Source organism: Erythrolamprus reginae, chromosome 2, assembly GCF_031021105.1.
Source record: "Erythrolamprus reginae isolate rEryReg1 chromosome 2, rEryReg1.hap1, whole genome shotgun sequence".
Lineage (NCBI taxonomy): Eukaryota > Metazoa > Chordata > Lepidosauria > Squamata > Dipsadidae > Erythrolamprus > Erythrolamprus reginae.
The window spans coordinates 46,847,685-46,871,794 of NC_091951.1; the positions used below are offsets into that span (position 1 = coordinate 46,847,685).

At 44.5% G+C, this 24,110-nt stretch overlaps 1 pseudogene; it reads left to right on the top strand.

Moving 5' to 3' along the window:
* Nucleotides 1–5,780: 5,780 nt before the first annotated feature.
* LOC139160366 (zinc finger protein 420-like) overlaps nt 5,781–24,110 on the top strand; it is a 49,336-nt pseudogene continuing 31,006 nt past the window's right edge.

Genomic DNA, 24,110 nt, shown 5'->3' on the forward strand with positions numbered 1-24,110 from the left:
CATAAAAGTCTCTTGCTTGGTCTAGATTCTCCAATTTATATCTCGTTGATTTCCATGTCAATGATAGACCTTGTGGAATAAGCCAACGAAAAGTTATGTTTTCTTTAATCAGAAGTTTGGTCAAGAAATGATAGTCTCTTCTAGTCTCTCGAACACGTCTTGGAATTTGTTTTAATATTTTTATTTCTCTGCCTTGGTGTTGTAGTTGTCCCGCTCTTGACCAATGCAATATATCATCTCTCATGCTTTTTCTTACAAATTTGATGTGAATCTCGCGTGGAAGATTAAAACGGCGAATATAGCTGTTAGAAATTCTGAAGACTTCATCGATTTCTTTTTTTATGTCATCTGGGTCCATCTGGAGGATTTTCCCAATAATGTCAGCCATAATGGCCTTTAAATCTTCATCTTTTTCTTCTATTACGTTTTGAAATCGAAGTCCGTATGACGCACGTTGCATTTCCAGATGTGTAATTGATTCATCATACCCTCTGTAACGTGAAGCAGCTTTGTCCTCCAAGTGACCAATTCTTTTCTCCACCTTTTCCGCCTTTTCTTCCACTGCCTTCATTCGTACTTCATTGTCTTGCAAGGCTTGCTTAATCACCTTCATCTGGTCTTTCATTTCACCTGTGTCAACTTTCATTTCCGCCATCTCTGCTTTAATTTCATCTCTCTGTTGTGTTGCATCTTGTTGAGATTTTAGCATAAAGTCATTTAATGTTGTTAATGTCTCTTGGATTGAAGCCAGAGATGGTTGTTTCTCCCTGTCCTTTTCCTTGGTGAACATAGTTGCAGATAAAGTCTGCTGTGCGGGAGATGGATGTGGTGAACTTTGCGGGGAAGAAATAACAGTTGTTTGCTTCTTGATTGTTTTAGTATGGGTGGAAGAACTTGACATTTTCAAATTTAAATTTAGTGTTATTTTATGTTAGCAGTATGTAAAGCGATTCTGTAAATTCCAAACCCACAGTAACAGTTATACTAAATTAATAGCAATTAATTAATAGCAATAAAAGTTCTAATTCAAATAAAAGGCTAAATTTCAAATACACTTAAAATTTAAAATATATCTAATTAATGCTCAACTTATTAATTCTTATTACTCTAGTCAAAGTTTATATCAAGAAAATGTGAAGAAGAAAAGGGGAAAAAGGGGAAAAGGTTAGTTTAACACAGCTGCAAAGATAAGGAGGAAAAGTCAGCAAAGTGGGAAGGAGGGTAAAAACATGTGAAGAAAGGGGGCAATCAGAGTTGAAGACTATTATTCAATTAGGAGGAACAGGGGACCAAAGACCAAAAGAAAATTTAGCAATGCATAAACAGAACCAATTGTAATATAATGTAATATAGAATTAAAATTCAAAAATTAAAATTATCAAAGGGAAAACGCAAAAAAAACACAATTGATTGAAGATCTAATTTGTTGTCAGAAACACCTTAATGAGTACTGCAAAGGTATTCCGTTTTTTGAAGAAAGGTATAGTCTTTAGAAAATTTATAAAACTTTTTCCAAGCAAATGCAGTTTAATTTCACGAAGTTAAAATGAAGTCGGTCCGTCTCTCACAGCCCAGGAAGAAATCTCTCCGCAGTAAATCCAACGAAAATGCTGTTAATCCACAAACCGCTATTAATCCAAACGAAATCCAATGGAAATAGTCCAACAGAATAATAAAAAAAAAATGTCGATTAAATAATCCAAATTTTAAAGTTCTCAAATGTAGGAAAAGAGTTTTTTTTCTTTATATATATTTATTCAGAATTTGTAGGTAAATAGTGAGCAGTCTGGTCCTTCCGCTAGAAAAATCCCAGCCCGGACTTCATTTTTCAATTTTCCGTAACCAAATGTTTCAAAAATGTTTCAAAAGAGGAAAAAAGTTTTTTCAACCAAATAATGTCATTTTTGTAAATAATAAATCCTTTAATGTCTCATTCTAAAATCTTCTAGATCTCCTTGTTTGCAAAAATTTAACAGTTCAAAACAAGTGAAAGTGGTTAGAATAAGTTCCGGCTGTTAATTCGCGCCTGGATACAATGTTGTTTTAACAACTTTCTCTTTCGCCTTCGTTTAAACTCCGATTCAATTTTCTTGTTTTTTAAACTTCTTATTTAGCATGGAACATAGAAATTTTTTTTACCTTAATTGTAGCTTCTTTGGCAATATTCCTTTTTCGATTAGGGTTGTTCAGTTTCTCTGCTTTTTACTCTCTTGATGTTTCTTGCTTCCCACTGGTTAGGTGGGATCGCAATGGCCGTGTCCTCTTGGAAGAGGACCGGTGCTCCCTGCACCAGAGCTGCAGGATGAACCCTCTGTCCCGGAGCCTCGGCGATGGCTCCCCGGGCAGAGGGGAATCCCCTTTTCTAGGATCGAGCCATCCGGACTCGATCCGATCGCGCTGGGGCGACCTCTGGGAGGGTTGGAGGGGTCTCGAGGCAGAGCCCTGCCAAGAGACTCCGCTGCGATCCACAGCGAAACCGGAAGTCCTAAGGTATGCCCATGTTACACCAACACTCTGCAGTCTGCATTGGTTGCCGATCAGTTTCCGGTCATGATTCAAAGTGTTGTTTATGACCTATAAAGCCCTTCATGGCTTCGGGCCAGAATATCTCCGGGACCACCTTCTGCCGCACGAATCCCAGTGACCAGTTAGGTCTCACAGAGTTGGCCTTCTCCAGGTCCCGTCGACTAAACCAGTGTTTCCCAACCGGTCTCCCGCAAGACACGGTCAGGTGTGCCGCGAAGCTCCTAGGGAAGCTCCAGCTGGGCGGGGCGCTGCCGGTGCCTCCGACCTGGAGCTCCCACTCGCAGCTGTCCCCCGGCTCCTGCCCGATACCGCTGTTTCCGGTGCTCTCCTGCTGGGCCCCAAAGAAGGAAGGCGGGAAAAAGGAGCGCTTCATTCTTCGCGCCTCTTTTTTCCCGCCTTCCTTCTTTCGGGCCCAGCAGGAGAGCACCAGAAACAGCAGCAGGTTGGAGGCACCGGCAGCGCCCCGCCCAACTGGAGCTTCCCTGGCGTTGGCAGCAAGTGTCCTTTGGGGCCCGGCGGGAGGGCACTGGCGGTGGGAGCGGGAGGGTACCGGCTGCAGTGGCCCCAGGCAGTCACGGGGAGATGGCAGCGGCGAGAGGGAGCTCCAGGGTGGAGGCACCGACGGTGGCGGTTGGACGTGCTGCTGGACGCCGTACATGCTGGTGCTGCGGGGCTGGCATATACGGTGTCCAGCAGCACGTCCAGCTGCCGCCGTCAGAGCACACACTCGCAGTCAGCCGAGAGAGAGAGAAAGAGAGACATAGCAAGAGAGGCAGAGAGAGAGAGAGAGAGAAAGAGACATAGCAAGAGAGACAGAGAAAGAAAGAGAGACAGAAAGAGAGAAAAAGACATAGCAAGAGAGAGAGAAAGAGACATAGCAAGAGGCAGAGAAAGAGAGAGACAGCAAGAGAGGCAGAGAGAGTGTGAGAGAGACATAGCAAGAGAGACAGAGAGAGAGACATAGCAAGAGAGACAAGAGAAAGAGAGAGAGAGAGCAAGGGAAAGAGAAAGACATAGAGGAAGGGAAGGAGGGAGAGAAAGAGAGCAAAAAAGAGAGGAAGAAAGAAAGAGATGGAGAGAGAGAAAGAAGGGAAGGAAGAGAGAGAAACAGGGAGAAATAGAGCGAAAGGGAGGAAGAGAGAGATTTTTTTGTCCAAACTTTTCTTTAGCGCCCCCCCCTCCCCGGTTCAATGTTCCCCAGGATTTTGAAAATATGAATAATGTGCCGCGGCTCAAAAAAGGTTGGGAAACACTGGACTAAACAATATTGTTTGGCTGGACCCAGGGGAAGAGCCTTCTCTGGAGGCCCTGACCCTCTGGAACGAGCTTCCCCCTGAGATTAGAACTGCCCCCACCCTCCTCGCCTTTCGTAAGCTCCTTAAAACCCACCTCTGTCGTGAGGCATGGGGGAATTGAGATATTCCTTTCCCCCTAGGCCTATACAATTTATGCATGGTATGTTTGTGTGTATTTTTGGTTTTTAATAAGGGTTTTTAATTATTTTAAATATTAGATTTGTCATATGCTGTTTTATTAGTGTTAGCTGCCCCGAATCTATAGAGAGGGGCGGCATACAAATCTAATAAATAAATAAATAAATAAAATCTCTTCTATCCCTATATCTTTCTTCTATTCTCTCATTGATTATTTCATCCTATACTCTCTCTTCTATTCTTTCTCTAATTCTATTTCCTTGAAGGTGTCCTCTATTACATTCATTGTGTATTATTGTGTATTGGACTAAATAAATAAATAAGAAATATGTTTGCAAAGAAGAGGCAAGATAGGATGTCTACATTCTCATTGTGTGCTGGATGACATTAACTAGGTTTTAATCCCCTGCAGTTCAGTTTGTCTTACGAAGGTAATAAACCAGCATCCTAAACCAGGGTCAGTTGACTGGCATTTCATTTTATCTGAACTGAGGTTTCATGCTATGTTGTACATTTTTAAAAAGCAAGTCTCCCCTTATGAGTAAAAAGAAATTTCAATGATCCAAAATGCCAAATCTAATGAATTTTCTTGATGGAAGACATCATTTTACCAGCTCAGAAAATACATAGAAACATAGAAGACTGATGGCAGAAAAAGACCTCATGGTCCATCTAGTCTGCCCTTATACTATTTCCTGTATTTTATCTTAGGATGGATATATGTTTATCCAAGGCATGTTTAAATTCAGTTACTGTGGATTTACCAACCATGTCTACTGGAAGTTTGTTCCAAGGATCTACTACTCTTTCAGTAAAATAATATTTTCTCATGTTGCTTTTGATCTTTCCCCCAACTAACTTCAGATTGTGTCCCCTTGTTCGGGGTTACTTGGAAGAGGGGAGTTTGGCAGACATCCCAGGAGCAGATCAATCATCCTTATCATCCCTGGATTCTGAACAAGAACTTATGACACATCCACGCATGCATAGAGTGATGCATATTTTTATTTATTTTATTTATTTATTTTGTCCTATACACAATACATATTGAAGAGAATAGACATGAAGTATTATATATAAAGAGAAGATATAAAAATAGAGAAGATATATGAAGGAAGAAAAGATATATGATATATGAGATAAGGAGAAACAATTGGACAGGGGACGAAAGGCAGGCTAGTGCACTTATGTATGTCCCTTACTGACCTCTTAGGATCCTGGAGAGGTCAATTGTGGATAGTCTAAGGGAGAAATGTTGGGGGTTAGGAGTTGACACTACTGAGTCCGGTAATGAGTTCCACGCTTCGACAACTCGATTGCTAAAGTCATATTTTTTACAGTCAAGCTTGGAGTGATTAATATTAAGTTTGAATTTGTTGCGTGCTCTTGTGTTGTTGCGGTTGAAGCTGAAGTGGTCATTGACACGCAGGACGTTGCAGCATATGATTTTGTGGGCAATACTAAGATTGTGTTTTAGGCATCGTAGTTCTAAGCTTTCTAGACCTAGGATTGATAATCTGCTTTCGTAGGGTATTCTGTTTAGAGTGGAGGACTCTTCTGGTGAAGTATCTTTGGACATTTTCTAGGGTGTTGATGTCCGAGATGTGGTATGGGTTCCAGACAGATGAACTCTATTCAAGGATGGGTCTGGCAAAAGTTTTGTAGGCTCTGGTGAGTAGTGTGAGATTGCCAGAGCAGAAGCTGCGTAGGATCAGGTTAACAACTCTAGAAGCCTTTTTGGCGATATTGTTGCAGTGGGCTTTAGCACTTAGGTCATTTGATATTAGTATTCCAAGGTCTTTTACTGAGTGGGGGTTGGCTGTGAGATTTTGTTTATTCAGTTTATATATGAGGTTTGGATTCTTTTTGCCGATGTGGAAGCTAGAGCATTTGTTGGTTGATATTTGAAGTTGCCAGATGTTAGACCAATCTGAGACAAAGTCGAGGTCTTTTTGGAGAGTAGATGTGTTGTCCTGGTGTTGAATAGTTTTACATCCTCCGGGAAAAGAGGAGAGATCAACTGAAGGATTATTACAGGAGATAAGTAAGGCCACCTGTGGTTGGGTGGGGCTGCTGTAATTAGTGCTGCAGATAAATGAGCAGCCTGCTGGTTTAGCCTCATGGCAGTTTAGCTGATTCATAGTTTCACCAAGATCGTGGTTTTTGCTGTTCAAGATTGTATGTGGATTTTCTGGACTTTAGAATTGGACTCAATTTCCCAGTTATTGGGTAAGAAATTGGATTGCATTTAACCTGTGCCTTGTGTGTACCAGAAAATCCCTTTGACCTTTAAAAAGGGAGCTGTTTCTGTTTTTCTGTTGATAGACTTCTGGATTTTCCTTCTATCCTGTGGTGTGTGTCTTTCTGGACTAATTACCCTGTAATTATGGTTGGGACACGCCAAATAGGGAGGAAGGGAGGAGAGAGAAAGAGAGAAATAGAAAGGGAAGGAAAGAGAAAGAGAGAGAGGGAGGGAAGGAAGGAGAGAGAGTGAAAGGGAGGAAGAAAGGAGAGAAATAGTGAGAGGGAGGAAAGGAGGGGAAGAGAGAGAAAGAAATAGGGAGGGAGAAAGTGGAAGGAAGGGAAAGAGAGAAAGAAAGAAAGGGGGAGAGAAAGAGAAATAAAGAGAAAGGGGAGGGAGGAAGAGAAAGGAAGAGAGAATGAAATAGAAGGGGAGGGAGGAAGAAAGAGAGGGAGGGAAGGAGGGAGAAAGAAATAGGGAAGAAGGGAGAGAAAAAGAGTAATGAAGAGAGAGAAAGAGGAAGAGAAAGAAAGAGAGGGAGAGAAAAATAGAAAGGGAGGAAGAGAGAGAAAAAGAGACTTTTTTCTCTCCATATAGACCAAATTTTTAATCCCCACCCCAGTCAATGGTGTCCCTCTTTACCAATGTTAAAATCTGGTCACTTTAGGGAAGGGAGGGAAATGGAGGGGAATGTTATGAAACATTGAAGAAAAACTGGTAAACAGAAGTATAATAGGTGCAAAATTAGACTATTGGCAGTGATGGGCTCCGGTAGCAAAATTTGGAGCTCCACCCCAGAGCACCCAATTTCCACTGAAAGATGTTGAAACAAAATGCAAAAGCCACACCCACAGTGTGGTAGTAAAATTTTTGGTAGCCCATCACTGGCTATTGGCCTGATTTATTGGATAGAAACGTATAACTTCACATCTTTCTATGATTCATGGTATATGTATGGATATATGGAGATTCTGGAAAAAAAATAAGAGCTTTTCTTTTAAAAAAAAGGTCATGCACCATTGCTCCGCTCTTTGCATGAGACTCTTCCGTGCACAGAAAATCCACGGGGGGGGGGGGGGGGACTGCAGCTTTGAGAGGCTCTTACAAGTTGAGAAGGAAATGACATCATTGAGTTTTTGCCTTTCTAGGATGCTGGACACTCTCTCCCTTTTTAACCCTTTATCTTGAAGATCCAGAAGTGGGGGAAGTAGGTGTGTCTCTGTGGAGGTGATTATGTGTGGGTGGGTGGATGTCCTTCCCGTAGAAAGGGAGGCGGAGGGTTGTCACTCCCAGAAAGGAAACGAGACATGTGGCTCATCCAGGTTCAGTTTGTTCAGTTTTAGGAGTGGGAGACACCCACCCCCAAACCCCAACCCAGAACTGCTGAGAACCTGGTGAATCCCACCTCTGTTCTGTTTCAACAGTCTTTCCAAACAGCCTCCAGCCTCCATTTATTTATTGGAAACAAACCAGATAGATATTTCTTCCAATAAATGAAAAAAGCATTTGGAGATGCACAATTTTCCTTGCATTAATTTAAACTGGAAAAGGCCCTTCCGGTGCTCAGTGGAATCCACGGGAAGATCTCAGCAAGAACTGGGCAGAAGATGAAAACATATAGTAATAGAACATATCAATGAAAGAATAGAAGAAGAGATATAGGAATAGGAGAAAGGTATAGGGGATATAGGAGAGCAATAGGACAGGGGACGGAAGGCACTCTAGTGCACTTGTACTCGCCCCTTACTGACCTCTTAGGAATCTGGATAGGTCAACCATAGATAAATCTAAGGGTAAAGTGTTGGGAGTTTGGGGATGACACTATGGAGTCCGGTAATGAGTTCTACGCTTCGACAACTCGGTTACTGAAGTCATATTTTTTACAGTCCAGTTTGGAGCGGTTAATATTAAGTTTAAATCTGTTGTGTGCTCTTGTGTTGTTGTGGTTGAAGCTGAAGTAGTCGCCAACAGGCAGGACATTGCAGCATAAAACATCAAAAACATTAAAAATCACAAAAATAAAGAAAACTCCCGAGGGTGAGTACTAAAACCTGCCCAGTGCTAGTGCCGAGCTGATCCCCTGGGGACCCCCCGAGAATTCCCCGAGCCTAGCTTCCTAGCTACAGGGAGACCGATGATTGCCCAATAACTGGCCACGAGGATTCCCCTGAGGATTTCCCCTCTACGCCAGCTGCCTGTCTAGCGTGGAACCGGCCCAGAGCCCCAGCGCTACGTGGACTCCCCCTGAAACCCTGAAACCAAGACTCCTAGAGCCCAGCTACCTGGAGCCCCGACGCCCAGCTGACTACCCGGCGCGAAACCGGCCCAGAGCCCTAGCGCCGTGCAGATCCCCTGGGACCCCAACATAATCCCCAACTCTACAAAGATCTCCAAAGCTAGGAGGACTCCCCATAGCCTCCGTAGCCCTCAGAAGCCCCACCAAGAAGCCACAAGCCCTTTGCGACCTCCCTCCCCACGGACGCCATTACCTCGTGGCTGAAGACCAACTCTGCTCCTCATAACCTCTATCCTTCTTAAACCTAAAATCGCACAGCTTACAGTGAAGCTCCAACCCCATCTAGTGGCTGAAAATAAAAATAACAGTGCAATCACTTCCAATCCCTTCCCACTCAAAGCTACAGATCCTCACAGATTCATCAAACAGAAGCTCCAACCCCATCTAGTGGCTGAAAATATCATTGCAGCCACTTCCATTTCCTACTGATACTCTCAGAATCTTCAAACAGAATTCCAATTCTCACCCCCTCACAATGCCATCCAAGAAGAAACCTCAAGCAAACATTTCCGTTAACAATTGCGTTATATGCAACACTAATGTAAATACACAAGAAGGAACCACAAAGTGCCAATCCTGCAAAAAAATTGGCTCACCATACCTGCCTTAACATCAACAAACATGTTGCCACCTTCCTCAACGACAATCCCTCATTCTACTATTCCTGCCCATCCTGCACACCCAAATCAATCTCACTCGACAATTTATCCGAAGCAATCTTATCTGCAGTCTCAAAAACCCATCAAGCATATACCGAAAGTATCGAACCACGGTTCGCCTGCATAGAAAAAAATATCCAAGACCTGATAAACACCAAAACATCTAATCAACCACACTGCAGCACCCCACCACCACCACCACCATACTCCCAACCCAGACCACCAAAACCTCTTCCTCTAAACCCTACCACCGACATCTCCGCCCTGGTGAACGATGCCATGGAAAGGGCACAAAAACGCCACAATGCCATCCTTTTTGGCCTTGAGGAAAACGGGGAAACTGACTTAACAAATATACAAAACATTATCCACAATCAACATCCTCAAACAATTACCCCTGATGTCATCCTAGAGGTCTCCAGAAGCGGCCCCACACTAAAGTACAGCGACGGATCAACGGCTCCCCGACTGTGCAGAATAGTCTGCACTAACGAATCTTCCAAACAACAATTCATCAGGACCATGAACACCATTGCCAGAAACAACACCAAATACAACAAACTCAGATGCAGACCTGACTTAACATTACTCCAACGTATCCGCTCCCGTGAACTACGCGCCGAACTCAGGAGACGGTGCGAACTCGGCGAAAATAACCTCTACATTGACTACCGCTCTGATTGCATCAGAACCAAAACCTACAACCCTCCCTTCATCGTCAAACCCGCTACCCCTCCACAACTTTCCAACACTTCTCCACCCACCATCCCACATCAACAATCGGACCTCCCCAGCACCTCCAGCAATGAATAGGAAAATGCGCCCCTTACTACCTTGCCTCAATCCTGCCACAACTCAACGCAATCCAATCCCCTTCCTGAACTCAAACACAACCTCAAATGCAAACTAATCAATGCAAGAAGTTTAATCAACAAGTTATCAGAATTCCTCCTTCTGCTCAACACCAACTTATTTGACATAATCTTTGTTTGCGAAACATGGCTCAACTGTTCCTTTCCTGACTCCATCATTACACAAAATAACTACCTGGTTTTCCGGTCCGACCGCGAATCCCGCAGAGGAGGTGGTGTAGCCATATTCTACAAAAGCTCACTCAATCTAAAAAACATTCAAGTCGCACAAGATTTATTCCTTCCTGAAACCCTAATCTGCGATCTTTCCCTTAACACCACTCTCCGCTTTTTACTGTGCTACAGAGCTCCAAACTATGACACTTCCCATGCATCAAAATTAACTTCCCTACTAACATGGGCATCCTCCTGCCCCTACCCCATCATCTTCCTAGGTGACCTCAACCTACCACACATCAACTGGACACTAAACGAATGCTCCACCGAACCTATACATACCGCCATCTACAACACCGTCACCAGCCTGGGACTGGAACAATTAGTATTAAACAACACCAGACTCAACAGCTGCCTCGACCTCATCTTCTGCAATAGTAAAAGTGCTATTTATGGACTGCATATCATAGAACCCTTCTCCAACAGCGACCATAGTATGATCAACTTCAACCTCAACCTACGCCATCATAACATTCAACAGAACAACGTGTCACCTAAGTACAATTTCAGGAAAGCTAACTACGAACTCATAGACGTCAGTCTCTCATTTATTAATTGGCAATCCCTCTTCTCCAACTGCATCTCCATCGATGACCTCTACAACACGTTCTTACTCCAAATCAATAGACTTATAGATCTGTATGTTCCAATTACTCCTCCTAGAAGAAAACAGAAAAACAACATTCCCATCTCATTAAAGAAACTACAAACCAAAAAAAGATCCCTCTGGCGTAGAAACAAAAAAGGTCCTGTAAACAACTTTAAAAACCGCTACAGAAGAATATGCCAACAAATAAAAGTAGAATGTCTGAACTACCGCAGTAAACAAGAGGAAAACCTCCTACGCTCCAAATCTAACCGTGCCTTCTACAACTTCGTCAACAACAAACTTAACGACTCCAGACCTATTCCGCCTCTCATTGGACCACACAACAAAGAGTACCACGACGACCCATCCAAAGCAAATCTTTTCAACTCCTTCTTTGGCTCCGTTTTTGTTAACAGTAATAACTCATCCCCCCTCTTTGCAAATCGCACTCCTAACTCATTAAATAACCTAAGCCAAATCATCTTCACCACAGACTACGTTGAAAAAGCAATCCGTGATCTCAAACCTTCCCTATCTGTCGGTCCAGATGGTCTTTGTGCATACTTCCTAAGAAAACTCTCATCTGCCATAGCTGAACCTCTAAGCATTATCTTCCAAAATTCCTTCATGACCAGCACTCTCCCCAAACTGTGGTCAAAAGCAGTAGTCATCCCCATCTTCAAAAAAGGAGACCCATCACTAGTTGACAACTACAGACCCATATCACTATGCTGTGTACCTTGTAAAATCATGGAATCAATTATAAATCGTTCAATCACTCTCTACTTAGAATCTAACAACCTACTATCAAAAAAACAATTTGGATTCCGTAAGAAACTATCCTGCAACCTACAACTACTCCACTGCAAAAACATCTGGACTACCCACCTTGATCAAGGAAAATTCATCGATGCAATTTATATCGACTTCTGCAAAGCATTTGACTCAGTGGTTCACGACAAACTTCTCCTAAAACTCAAATCCTATGGCATCTCAGGACTCCTCCACAACTGGATTACCGCATTCTTGTCAAACAGACAACAAGTTGTCAAAATCGGAAGCGCCATTTCCTCCCCTGTCCCTGTCAAAAGCGGCGTTCCCCAAGGCAGCGTACTAGGTCCTACTCTTTTCATCCTATACATCAATGACCTCTGCGATAATATCGTAAGCAACTGTGTACTTTTTGCCGACGATGTGAAACTCTTCAACACCACCGACAACACACTCACTCTTCAAAAAGACCTTGACTTCATTTCAGATTGGTCCAACACCTGGCAACTTCAAATATCAACCAACAAATGCTCTACCTTCCACATCGGCAAAAAGAATCCAAACCACATATATGAACTGAATAAACAAATCCTCACTACCAACCAACACTCAGTAAAAGACCTCGGAATACTCATTTCAAATGACCTAAGTGCTAAAGCCCACTGCAACAATATCGCCAAAAAAGCCTCCAGAGTTGTTAACCTGATCCTACGCAGCTTTTGCTCCGGCAATCTCACACTACTCACAAGAGCCTACAAAACCTATGCCAGACCCATTCTCGAATACAGCTCATCTGCCTGGAACCCACACCGCATCTCAGACATCAACACTCTCGAAAACGTCCAAAGATACTTCACCAGAAGAGCCCTCCACTCCTCCACTCGAAACAGAATACCCTACGAAAATAGACTAACCATCCTGGGCCTTGAAAGCCTAGAACTACGGCGTCTAAAACACGATCTAAGTATTGCCCACAAGATCATACGCTGCAACGTCCTTCCGGTCAACGACTACTTCAGCTTCAACAGCAGCAACACAAGAGCACACAACAGATTCAAACTTAATATCAATCGATCCAAACTTGACTGCAAAAAATACGACTTTAACAATCGAGTTGTCGAAGCGTGGAACTCATTACCTGACTCAATAGTGTCAACCCCCAATCCCCTACACTTCTCCATTAAACTCTCCATGATTGACCTCTCCCGATTCCTCAGAGGCCAGTAAGGGGCGTATATAAGTGCACTGATGTGCCTATTGTCCCCTGTCCAATTCTCTTTTCTTACCTCTTTTATCTTATATATTCTCTCTCATATGTATTGTATATTGGACAAAGTATAAATAAAAAAAAAAAAAATATGATCTTGTGGGCAATACTTAGATCTTGTTTAAGGCATCTTAGTTCTAAGCTTTCTAGGCCCAGGATTGTACGTCTAGTTTCGTAGGGTATTCTGTTTCGAGTGGGGGAGTGAAGGGCTCTTTTGGTGAAGTATCTTTGGACTTTTTCAAGGGTGTTAATGTCTGAGATGCGATATGGGTTCCAAACAGATGAGCTTTATTCGAGGATGGGTCTGGCAAAAGTTTTGTAAACTCTGCTAAGTAGTGTGATATTGCCAGAGCAGAAGCTACGTAGGATTAGGTTTACAACTCTTGAAGCCTTCTTGCCTATGTTGTTGCAGTGGGCTTTGGCGAGCTGGGTGCGGGAGTGTGGAGCAGAGACCAGCTCCCAAGCGGTGGCCCTGGTGGAAGGCTTCCTCCTGAGCCAGGAGGAGAAGGAGGAGCAGGTGAGTTGCAGGTGAGAGGACTTCCTCTTGGGACTCCTGAAAAAATTGAATATAATAAACAATATATTTATATTCGTGTATCCTTTTCATAATTTTATTAAGATTAGAATCATAGAATCATAGAGTTGGAAGGGACCTCCAGGGTCATTGGGTCCAACCCCCTGCTCAATGCAGGATTCATTAAACCATCCCAGAAAGATGACTTTCCAGTCTCTGTTTGACGACCTCCAGTGAAGGCGAGCTCACCACCTCCTGTGGCAAACTGTTCCACCGGCTTATCACCCTTACTGATAGAAAGTTTTTTCCGATATCTAATCTAAATCTACTCCCTTGCAGTTTTATTCTATTGTTTCTAGTCCTTCCATGTGCTAATGAGAACAATGCTTATCCCTCTGCTCTGTGACAGCCCTTCAGATATTTGTAGACAGCTATCAAGTCTCCTCTGAGTCTTCTCTTTTGCAGACTAAACATCCCTAGATCCTTTAACCGTTAACTGTTCCTCATAGGACATGGTTTCCAGACCACTCACTATCCTCGTAACTCTCCTTTCAACTTGCCCTAGTTTATCAATGTCCTTTTTAAATTGGGCCTCCCAGAATTGAACACAGTATTCCAAGTGTGGTCGTACCAAAGTACTGTAGAGAGGAATAATTACTCCACGTGAGTGAGATTCTATGCTTCTCTTGATGCATCCCAGGATGGTGTTTGCCTTTTTTGCAGCTGCTTCACACTGTTGACTCATGTTTAATCTGTGATCTATCAATACACTCAGGTCCTTCTCACCTGTGCTGTTGCTCAGACCTATTCCTCCCATTCTATATGTGCTGTTTTTATTATTTTCGCCCAGATGTAGGATCTTGGATTCCTCTCTCTTAAATACCATTCTGTTAGTTTCAGCCCATTGCTCAAGCTTGTCTAGATCTTTTTGAATCCTATCTCTATCTTGTTCAGTATTAGCAACACTGCCTAGATTTGTGTCATCAGCAAATTTGATAAGTTTCCCTTCAATTTTCCTTCATTTAGATCATTTACAAATATGGTAAATAGCACTGGGCCTAGGACAAATGCTTGTGGCACTCCACTTGAAACATTCTTCCAATTGGATGTGAAACCATTTATTACCACTCTTTGAGTGAGATCACTAAGCCAGTTTTGAATCCATCTAACTGTTCTTTTGTCAATCCCATACTTGACCATTTTTTCAATATGGATGGTATGAGATACTTTGTCAAATGCCTTACTGAAGTCAAGATATACCACATGTACTGCATTTCCCTGATCAACCCATTTGGTAATTCTATCATAGAAAGAAATTAGATTAGACTGGCATGACTTGTTTGTTACAAATCCATGTTGGCTCTGGTTAATTACTGCATTCCTATCCAAGTGCTGGCACACATGCTGCTTTATGACTTGTTCAAGGAGCTTTCCTGGTATTGAAGTCAGATTCACAGGCCTGATTATCAAGATATAAAACAGAAAAATGAAAAAAGTAGGAAATGGGGGGAGGGAGGAAGGGAAAGGAAAGAAGTATAGATGAAAGGGAGGGGAAAGAAAGAAACTCATTTGTTTGTTTGTTTTGCAGTCACATAAAATGGTAACATTACTGACTCAATGTTTTACTTTTACATATTTAATATACACTAGCAAACTCCTTAACAACAAACTTACGTAATGAGCAAAACTCAGTCAAGATTTTTTTCCTTCTTAAGAATAAAACCGAGCAGTGGTTCCAAAGTAGAAAGAAAGTTGAGCGTGGTCTTTTCTTTAACTAAAGCACTTGATTTTGCCATCACTGCTAGTTCCGATCAGTTTTTCTAACAACTTCTACATTGCGGCAATTAAAGTATCCTTCAACTTGTATGCATAGAGCATTTTTGCTGCTCTTAACATATATAACATATTGTTTTTCGATCTCTTTGGGTATTAAACCTAAAAGAAAAGTTTTTGGTTTGATTTTCATACACAATTTGAAAATCTTCTGCAGTAAAATATAAATCTTACCCTTGTATTTCTTTGCTTTGGCAAAGTCCATCAAAATTGATAAAAAGTTCATTTTTTTACATTTAAATTTCAAACTTGTATTTGAAATTTCTTTATATATTATTGGTAATTTATCAGTGTTTAGTAGAAAGATACATCATTTTATAAAAGATTATTTTAAATTATAAAATTAATATAAATTTTAAACTCTTCAACATCATGTCTTCTCCTTGTTCTGGCATTATATTATACACACAAAATCTTTGCTTTGGATCAATGTATTCAAATGCTGATGTCTTCTTACCAGACTTTCCTGGCATTCATACTACAGTATGTGGTGACTAATTTTTGTAAAGTTCTTGTATGCATTGTAGAAGAAAGATTTCGCACAGCGATTTCTTTCTTACTTCCCAGCCTAATTGATCGACACTGAGTGATTTGCAATGGTATTCACAGAAAAGAAACCACTTTATGATTTGTGACATCCATTAATTCTTTTCTCCTATTTCAAGTCCTTCGCAATGGAAATCAGAGATTCTGAGAGAAAGAGGCATCCGTCAAATCTCCCCCAAGAACAGATTTTCAGGGAGATCTGTCAGGGAGATCCAAATCAGGACACCTCAGGAGGTAATATAAGGTCCTTCCACTCCTTTGCGAATTCCTAAATTTCTCATCTTTTCTGTGTCCTTTTCTCTACAGCATCCCTCCTCCCATTTTACTGATTATGCTTTTTGAAATTCTGTCTCCCTCCCAGGGAAGAATAGAAGAAATTTAACACTTTGTTTTGGGGGAGAAGAAACCAGGATTGAACCTCTAACTCAGGTAAGAGAAGAACATTCATTCACTAGATTCATCTTTTCCATTTCCAACAGGAAATCAGAGGATGTAGATAAGCACAGGTAGTACAGTCATAAGTGTGAAAAATGGGCATGTCATTTTTTTCGCTGTTGTATAACTTTGATCACTAAAAACTAAAAACTGTTGTTAGTTGAGAACTACAAGTAGTGTTTTCTACCATTTTGTCTTCAGCTTCCCCCACCCCAGCTGCCCCTCTGCCAGTGCTGCTGCTATGTGGCAAGGAACGTGGTGGGGCAGCGTTGGTGCCACCCCCTGCATTCTCAGCCCCCACCGTCCATCCTGATCCACCAGTTCCACCACACCCTCTGCACCAGCAAAAACACATGGTGGGAACCATGGCCTCCCCACACCCAAACACAGGCCGCAGTTCCTTCCAGGCACCATCTGGCCCCACGCACATACTCACCTACTCCAATGAAGGCCATGCCCACTGCCCCACCCTCCCTGAGGACACTCTGAATTCTGGCTTATCTTGGGGGTAGGGCTTATATTCCGAGCAGCAGTACAATCCAGCTTTGCAAAAGGCTAAGAAATGTTTTCCTCAGAAAACGTTCTCCATTTCCTTATTTACATGCCAGCCAATGGCTGACAATACCAGAAGCTTCCTTGCAATCTGAGCAGGGACAGAGTCTCTGGATGTTGATGGCACATCACACAGATGGTTTAGCTCTCCCAGCACTTCCATGAAACTATTGGGCATGAGCAGCATTGCTCCTTCTCTGGACAAGATTTTCATAAAACACTACAAAGAATCCCTTCATCTACAGAAACATTTCTGATGGGATAATAATAATAATAATAATAATAATAATAATAATAATAATAATAATTTATTAGATTTGTATGCCACCCCTCTCCGAGGATTTGGGGCAGCTCACAACAGCAATAAAAATACAATAAATACAAATCTAATATTAAAAAAACAAGTTAAAACCCATTACTGTGGTCCCTCGATTTACACGTCTCTGACTTTTGCGGAAAGCCTATACCACGGTTTTTCAATAAATAAATAAATAAAAATAATAATTTTGAAATAATTATTTAATCCAGGCAGATTGAAAAGACTAGGTTGCGTCTGATTGGCTCAGACGCAGGACAGCTCTTTTGGCGCGAGCCTTGAGAGTATAAATAGAGCCGAGTTTCTCATTGCCGGCTGGTGAGTTCCCAGCTGATTGTCACTTGCAGAAAGAGCTGAATAAAGGGAACCACTGTTTAGCACTTGGTCTGGCGTCTCAATACTTTTCACTGGCGACGAGAACCGGAGAGAACCTACAAGCAAGATGAATCCTTCGCAGATCGGCCGAGCACCCGACTACTTCGACCCCGAAAAGGCGTCCTGGGAAGCCTACATGACCCGTTTCGAAATCTTCCTGGAAGCCGCCGGTATGGGGACCGCCGAAGACGACAGAAAACGAGCCATTTTCCTCAACTATTGCGGCCCCGAAATCTTCGATCTGGTTCAAACGCTCACCGATCCGCTTCCAGCCAAGAACGTGCCGTGGCCAGACTTACAATCCAAGCTTGCGGGTCACTTCAAACCCACGAAGCCGGCTGTGGTATACCGCCATCAGTTCTCCAGGATGGCCCAACGAGAAGCTGAGTCTATTAACCAATTCGCCACCAGACTCCGAACGGTACTGTCAAAATGCCGTTTTGACAGCCCAGAAGCCCGACTAACAGACGCGATTATATTCGGCATGAAAAACGCCACAGTGCGCAACAAACTCCTCACCGAGGACGAACCTACTTTGCAAAACGTCATTAAACTCGCCCAGACTGCCGAGGTCACCGAAGCAGCAGCCAAAGACCTCCAAAGCCACGAAAACAAAGAAGCCGTCTCCAAAATCTCCTCCGCAGCTGACCCAGCAGACGACCTCAGCCCTCCAGCCGCCGACGACGACACATGCCTCCTGCTTCCAACCGACCCCTCAAGACAACCGAGATACCCTCGCACACCAGCCCCATGCCCAGGTTGCCGGGGAAATCATCCGCGACTTCGCTGCCCGTTCCGGGATGCCATCTGTCGCCGCTGCAATCGGCGCGGTCACATCGCTGAGGCCTGCCGGGCTCCCCAGCCTGAAGAAACCTTTTCCGCTCCTCGCCAACAGCGATTTTCCTACCAGGCTCCACAAACCCGAGAAAACCGGCCTCCAAGGTCTTTCAACCGGAAAACCAACTTAGCCGCTAACCGCGACTACAACAGAGGTAACTGTCAAACTTACGTAAATTGCACAAATGCAACGCAAGGCACCAAAATCATTATTTCTCTACTTCTAAATGGCAAGCCTTGTGATTTAGAACTGGACACCAGGTCTAAACACTCTATTATGCCTTGGGACAAATTCAAAATGTATATGCCAAATGTTTGTAAATCTAAGTTAACTCAAACTGCTTTAATTATAAGGGATTTCCAGGGACATGTCATCCCTGTATTGGGTAAAGTTGATATTCCTGTACAATTCAAATCTGTAAAATGTTCCCTACCTTTGGTAATTGTAGATGGGGCAAGGCATTCCCTCCTTGGGTTAACCTGGATGCCCCCCTTAGGAATTGAGATCTCTGGCATCTGTTTGGTTCAGTCCCCCTGTGATACCCCAGATTTTGTACATGAGTTTCCTGAAGTATTCAGCCCCACTTTGGGAACTTATAAAGGGGACCCTATCTCCTTCTCCATAGACCCAAAGGTTCCACCCATCCGCCTAAAGCCACGAAGGGTTCCTTTACCTTTGCTGCCTAAATTAGACCACCAGCTAGACCAACTTATTGCTCAAGGAATCCTAGTCCCTGTAGAGCAAGGGCCATGGGAGACTCCAATTGTCACACCATTAAAACCAGACGGTTCGTTAAGAGTCTGTGCGGACTATAAATCTACTATTAATAAGGCCCTTCAGCATCACCCTTATCCCATACCAGTGGTTCAGCACCTCCTACACTCTCTAGGAGAAGGGAAGGTCTTTGCAAAGATCGACCTTGCTCAGGCATACCTGCAGCTTCCGGTCGATGAGCCTACCTCTTTGGCTCAAACAATTGTCACACACAGAGGTGCTTTCAGATGCACCAGATTGCAATTCGGGGTAAGCATAGCCCCCGGTATATTTCAGAGTCTAATGGAGCGTGTGCTAACGGGTCTTGAAGGAACCATACCCTACTTCGATGATATACTAATTTCGGCTAAATCCATTCCCCAATTAAACCAGAGAATCAGGGCTGTGCTACAACGCCTCCAATCTAAAGGGCTCAGAGTGAAAGCAGACAAGTGTGTGTGGGGCACCACTAGCATTGAATTTCTAGGGTATAGAATAGACAGTCAGGGTATCCACCCCACAACTGAGAAATTAAAAGCAATTACCGAAGCACCTGAACCAACCAATAAGACTGAGCTACAAGCTTTCTTAGGTCTTCTGAACTTTTATTCTATTTTTTTGAGACAGAAGGCAACGGTCGCAGAACCCCTCCACCGACTCCTTCAGAAGGGAATTCCCTGGACCTGGGGCAAACCTGAACGTGAAGCATTTTCTCTAATAAAGAACTTATTGACTTCTAATAGTGTGGTGGTGCAGTACAGTTCAGTCTTGCCCATAAGGCTTACATGCGATGCTTCGGCTTATGGGGTGGGCGGAGTATTGGCCCACGTAATGCCAGACAACACTGAGGCACCTATAGCGTTTTTCTCTAGAACGCTGACCTCTTCTGAACGGAACTATAGCCAGTTGGATAAGGAGGCCCTGGCTTTAATAGCTTGCATTAAGAAATTTCATAATTACTTATTTGGAAGGAGGTTTGAATTAATAACTGACCACAAACCCCTTTTGGGACTGTTGCCTTCAGATAAACCTACCCCTCCGTTCATGTCCCCTCGACTAATTAGATGGGCTCTATTCCTCTCCAGTTATCAGTATACCTTAATCCATAGGGGAGGGAAGTCCATTAGCCACGCTGATGGACTAAGTAGGTGCCCTTTGGCACAAAGAGGGGAAGACCCAGTTCCTTCTGAAGATGTACTACTATTAGAAATAGAAGAAACCCCTCTAACTTCAGCCAGGGAAGTGGCTGAGCATACTAAGTCAGATCCAATTCTTCAAACAGTCATAAATTGTATACACAGGGGTTGGCATGGGGGACCAGAGGAGGGGGGACTGGCAGAATTTAAGACAAAGCAACTAGAATTGTCCTACCTAAAAGGATGTGTACTGTGGGGGGATCGAGTGGTCATTCCAGCAACACTTAGGAAAAAGGTACTGACTATGTTACATGTGGGACACCCAGGCATTGTCAGAATGAAGGGTTTGGCTAGGGGATACCTGTGGTGGCCGGGCCTAGATCTCGATATTGAGCATTGGGTAGCCAGGTGTGACCCTTGTCAAGAGTCACGGCCAAATCCCCCTAGAACTGCCCCCGTGGAATGGGGAGAGCCCACTGGACCTTGGTCCAGGATACACATAGATTTTGCTGGCCCCATTGGGTCCCAGTGTTTCCTGGTTGTCGTAGATGCTTTTTCCAAGTGGGTAGAGATAGTGGCCATGCAAAATATAACCACATGTGCCACTATTAAGGCTCTTTATCATTTATTTGCAACCCATGGGTGTCCGGATGTCCTTGTTTCAGATAATGGGCCACAATTGACCGCTCGACAGTTTGAGGTGTTCTTGAGTAATCTAGGGGTCAGGCATGCGCTAATCTCCCCTTACTCCCCATGGGCTAATGGGTTGGCTGAACGTTACGTACGTGTGGCGAAAGAGGCGCTGCGCAGAGCAGGCCCTGGGGAGATACAACATAAATTAGACCAATTCCTGTTAATGCAACATATTACTCCTAATGCTGCCACCCATAGAAGCCCTGCAGAAGTCTTAATGGGGCGAAAACTAAGGTCTCCTTTAGACAGGTTGCACCCTCGCTATTCCAATACCTTGGGTCAAGGTGAAATGTCTGTATTACCTGAAAGAAGCATGTATCTAGGCCAAAATGTATTTGCCAGGAATTTTGATGGGGGAGTTCAATGGGTAAAAGGGAAAGTCATTCAACAAAAGGGACCTAAAACATATTTGATACAAACAGAGGATGGCCGTATTTGGAAACGGCACATTGATTACTTAAGAGGGCGGATTAACTCTGAAATTAAGCAAACCGCCATTGTAACATCTTCCCCCAAAGCAGACTCTTATGCACAACCAGACTTATTGGATGTAGATTTGAGCTTACCGAGGCTGGAACGCTCCCACAACACCGACGAGCCACCATCGTCCTCCTCCGACGTCGATTCCGCTTCCATCCGGACGGCGCAGCAGACCGGAGCCCCCACTCGGGCCCAGCCAGGTTCCGGATCCGACAGAGAGCCAACCTCCACCAACGAAGTCCCAGACTCAACTGATCTGCGCAGGTCTGAGCGAGCCTCGCGCAGACCCACTCGATTGGAGGACTTCATCACATGGCTCAATTGATGGACAGTATGCAATTGACTAAGGAGGGAGGGGTGTTAAGTATGTAAATATGCCATGTAAATAGTTGCCTGAGGTGAATGCTGTATCCAGGCAGATTGAAAAGACTAGGTTGCGTCTGATTGGCTCAGACGCAGGACAGCTCTTTTGGCGCGAGCCTTGAGAGTATAAATAGAGCCGAGTTTCTCATTGCCGGCTGGTGAGTTCCCAGCTGATTGTCACTTGCAGAAAGAGCTGAATAAAGGGAACCACTGTTTAGCACTTGGTCTGGCGTCTCAATACTTTTCAAAAACCCATGGTATTTTTTTATTTTTAAAATGTATTGTAAAAAGCCGTATTTAAATAAAAGCTCCGCTTCTGCCCCAGCCTTCCCCTTTAATTCTTGGAGCATTGGTACGCTCCACTTGAAGAGACTTACTGCCATCCACTGCCGCCAATTTTGCTGCTGCCGATTTTGCTGCTTCAGGGCCCCTCAGCTGTTTGGCGGCCCACGTGTCTTCTGTCGGCGGCAGCGGCGGCAGGAGGCACAATTTGGGCAGCAGGGCCAAGGCTCGGGCCCCTCACCAGACCCCTCTTCTTTCGGCGCCGGCTCCACTCGGAGAGGAGCCCTTTGTGGCCATGGGTGAGCCTCTGGATCCGGATGGGCGGCTACCCACCTGCAGCAGCAAAGGGGACCGATGGTTCAGGCTTTCAGGATGCCGAACCGCTGGGGTATCGGCATGTAATAGAGACAGCGCTTTGCAAGTAAGCGCTTGGAGGAGTTTGAGGCGAGGAAGCGGAGGGTTCAAGCGGCTTTTTTTTCTTCATGGGGGAAATCAGGCCGAGCAACCCCTCGGCCACCCTTTTCTTCCTCTCTTCAGCCCGGGACCCAGCTGCCGCCTCATCCGGAGGTCAGATGGCGTGGCACCCGCCCCGGGGTTTGCAAAAGGAGTGCCTCTCTGCTGGTGATGCCATTTCTCTTGAGAAGGTAGCCGCGAGAAACGTCGGTTTGGCGTGAATGGGGAGGATTGATGCCCTTTAAATTTAGGGCTTTTCCGGCTGGTGACTGGTGGGATTCCCCCCCCAACTGCCCTCATAAGGCTTAAAGCCAAGCCTTACTGCCGCCGATTTTGCAATCCCCGGGCCTCTCAGCTGTTTGGCGGCCCACGTGTCGGCCGCCGCTGCCAAGATTGTGTCTCCTGCCACCACTGCGGCCAATAGAAGATATGTGGGCCACCAAACAGCTGAGGGGCCCAGCAGTGGCAAAATCGGTGGCGGCAGCAGTAGCAGGTACGTGATCTGTATGGCCTCCTCTCCAGCCTCTGCCACTACCATCTGCGCCCAAGAGCACAGCAAAGCCCCCAGATTGCTGCCCCGTTGCCCCTGCGCGTTCTGCCAGGAATGGAGGAGGGAGGGGGGAGAAAGAAAGGAAGCATCTCTACTTCGCGGAAATTCGACTTTCGCTGGCAGTCTCAGAATGCATCCCCCGTGAAAATCGAGGGAACACTGCATTACTAAAAACAATCAATGCTACACAATCACACCACACTCAAATGCTACAAGTCAAAAGGGGGTGGATTAGTCCCCACATGCCTGGTGACATAAATGGGCGAGGAGGGTGAGGGCAATTTGAATCTCCAGGGGGAGTTGATTCCAGAGGGCCAGGGCTGCCACAGAGAAGGCTCTTTCCCTAGGACCTACCAGATGACATTGTTTAGTTAACGGGACCTGGAAAAGGCCAACTCTGTGGGACCTAATTGACCACTGGGATTCGTGCGCCAGAAGATGGTCCCATAGGTATTCTGGTCCGATGCCATGTAGGTCTTTATAGGTCATTACCAACACTTTGAATTGTGTCCAGAAACTAATCAGCAGCCAGTGCAAGCCACGGAGTATTGACGAGACATGGGCATATCTAGGAAGGCCCATGATTGCTTGTGTGGCCGCATTCTGCCTGCTCCGAAGTTTCCGAACACTCTTCAGAGGTAGCCTCATGTAGAGAGCGTTGCAGTAATCCAACCGCGAGGTGATGAGGGCATGAGTGACTGTGAGCAGAGACTCCCTGTCCAAATAGGGCCGCAACTAGTGCACCAGGCGAACCTGGGCAAACGCCATCCTTTCCACAGCTGAAAGGTGATGTTCTAATGTTAGCTGTGGATTGAGGAGGATGCCCAAGTTGCGGACCCTCTCTGAGGGGGTCAATAATTCACCTGCCCCAGGGTAATGGACCTACAGATGGAATTGTCCTTGGGAGGCAAAACCCACAGCCACTCTGTCTTGTCAGGGTTGAGTTTGAGCCTGTTGACACCCATCCAGACCCTAACAGCCTCCAGGCACCGGCACATCACTTCTACTGCTTTGCCGACTGGACATGGGGTGGAGATGTACAATTGGGTGTCATCAGCGTACTGATGGCATCTCACCCCATGCCCTTGGATGATCTCACCCAGCAGTTTCATGTAGATAT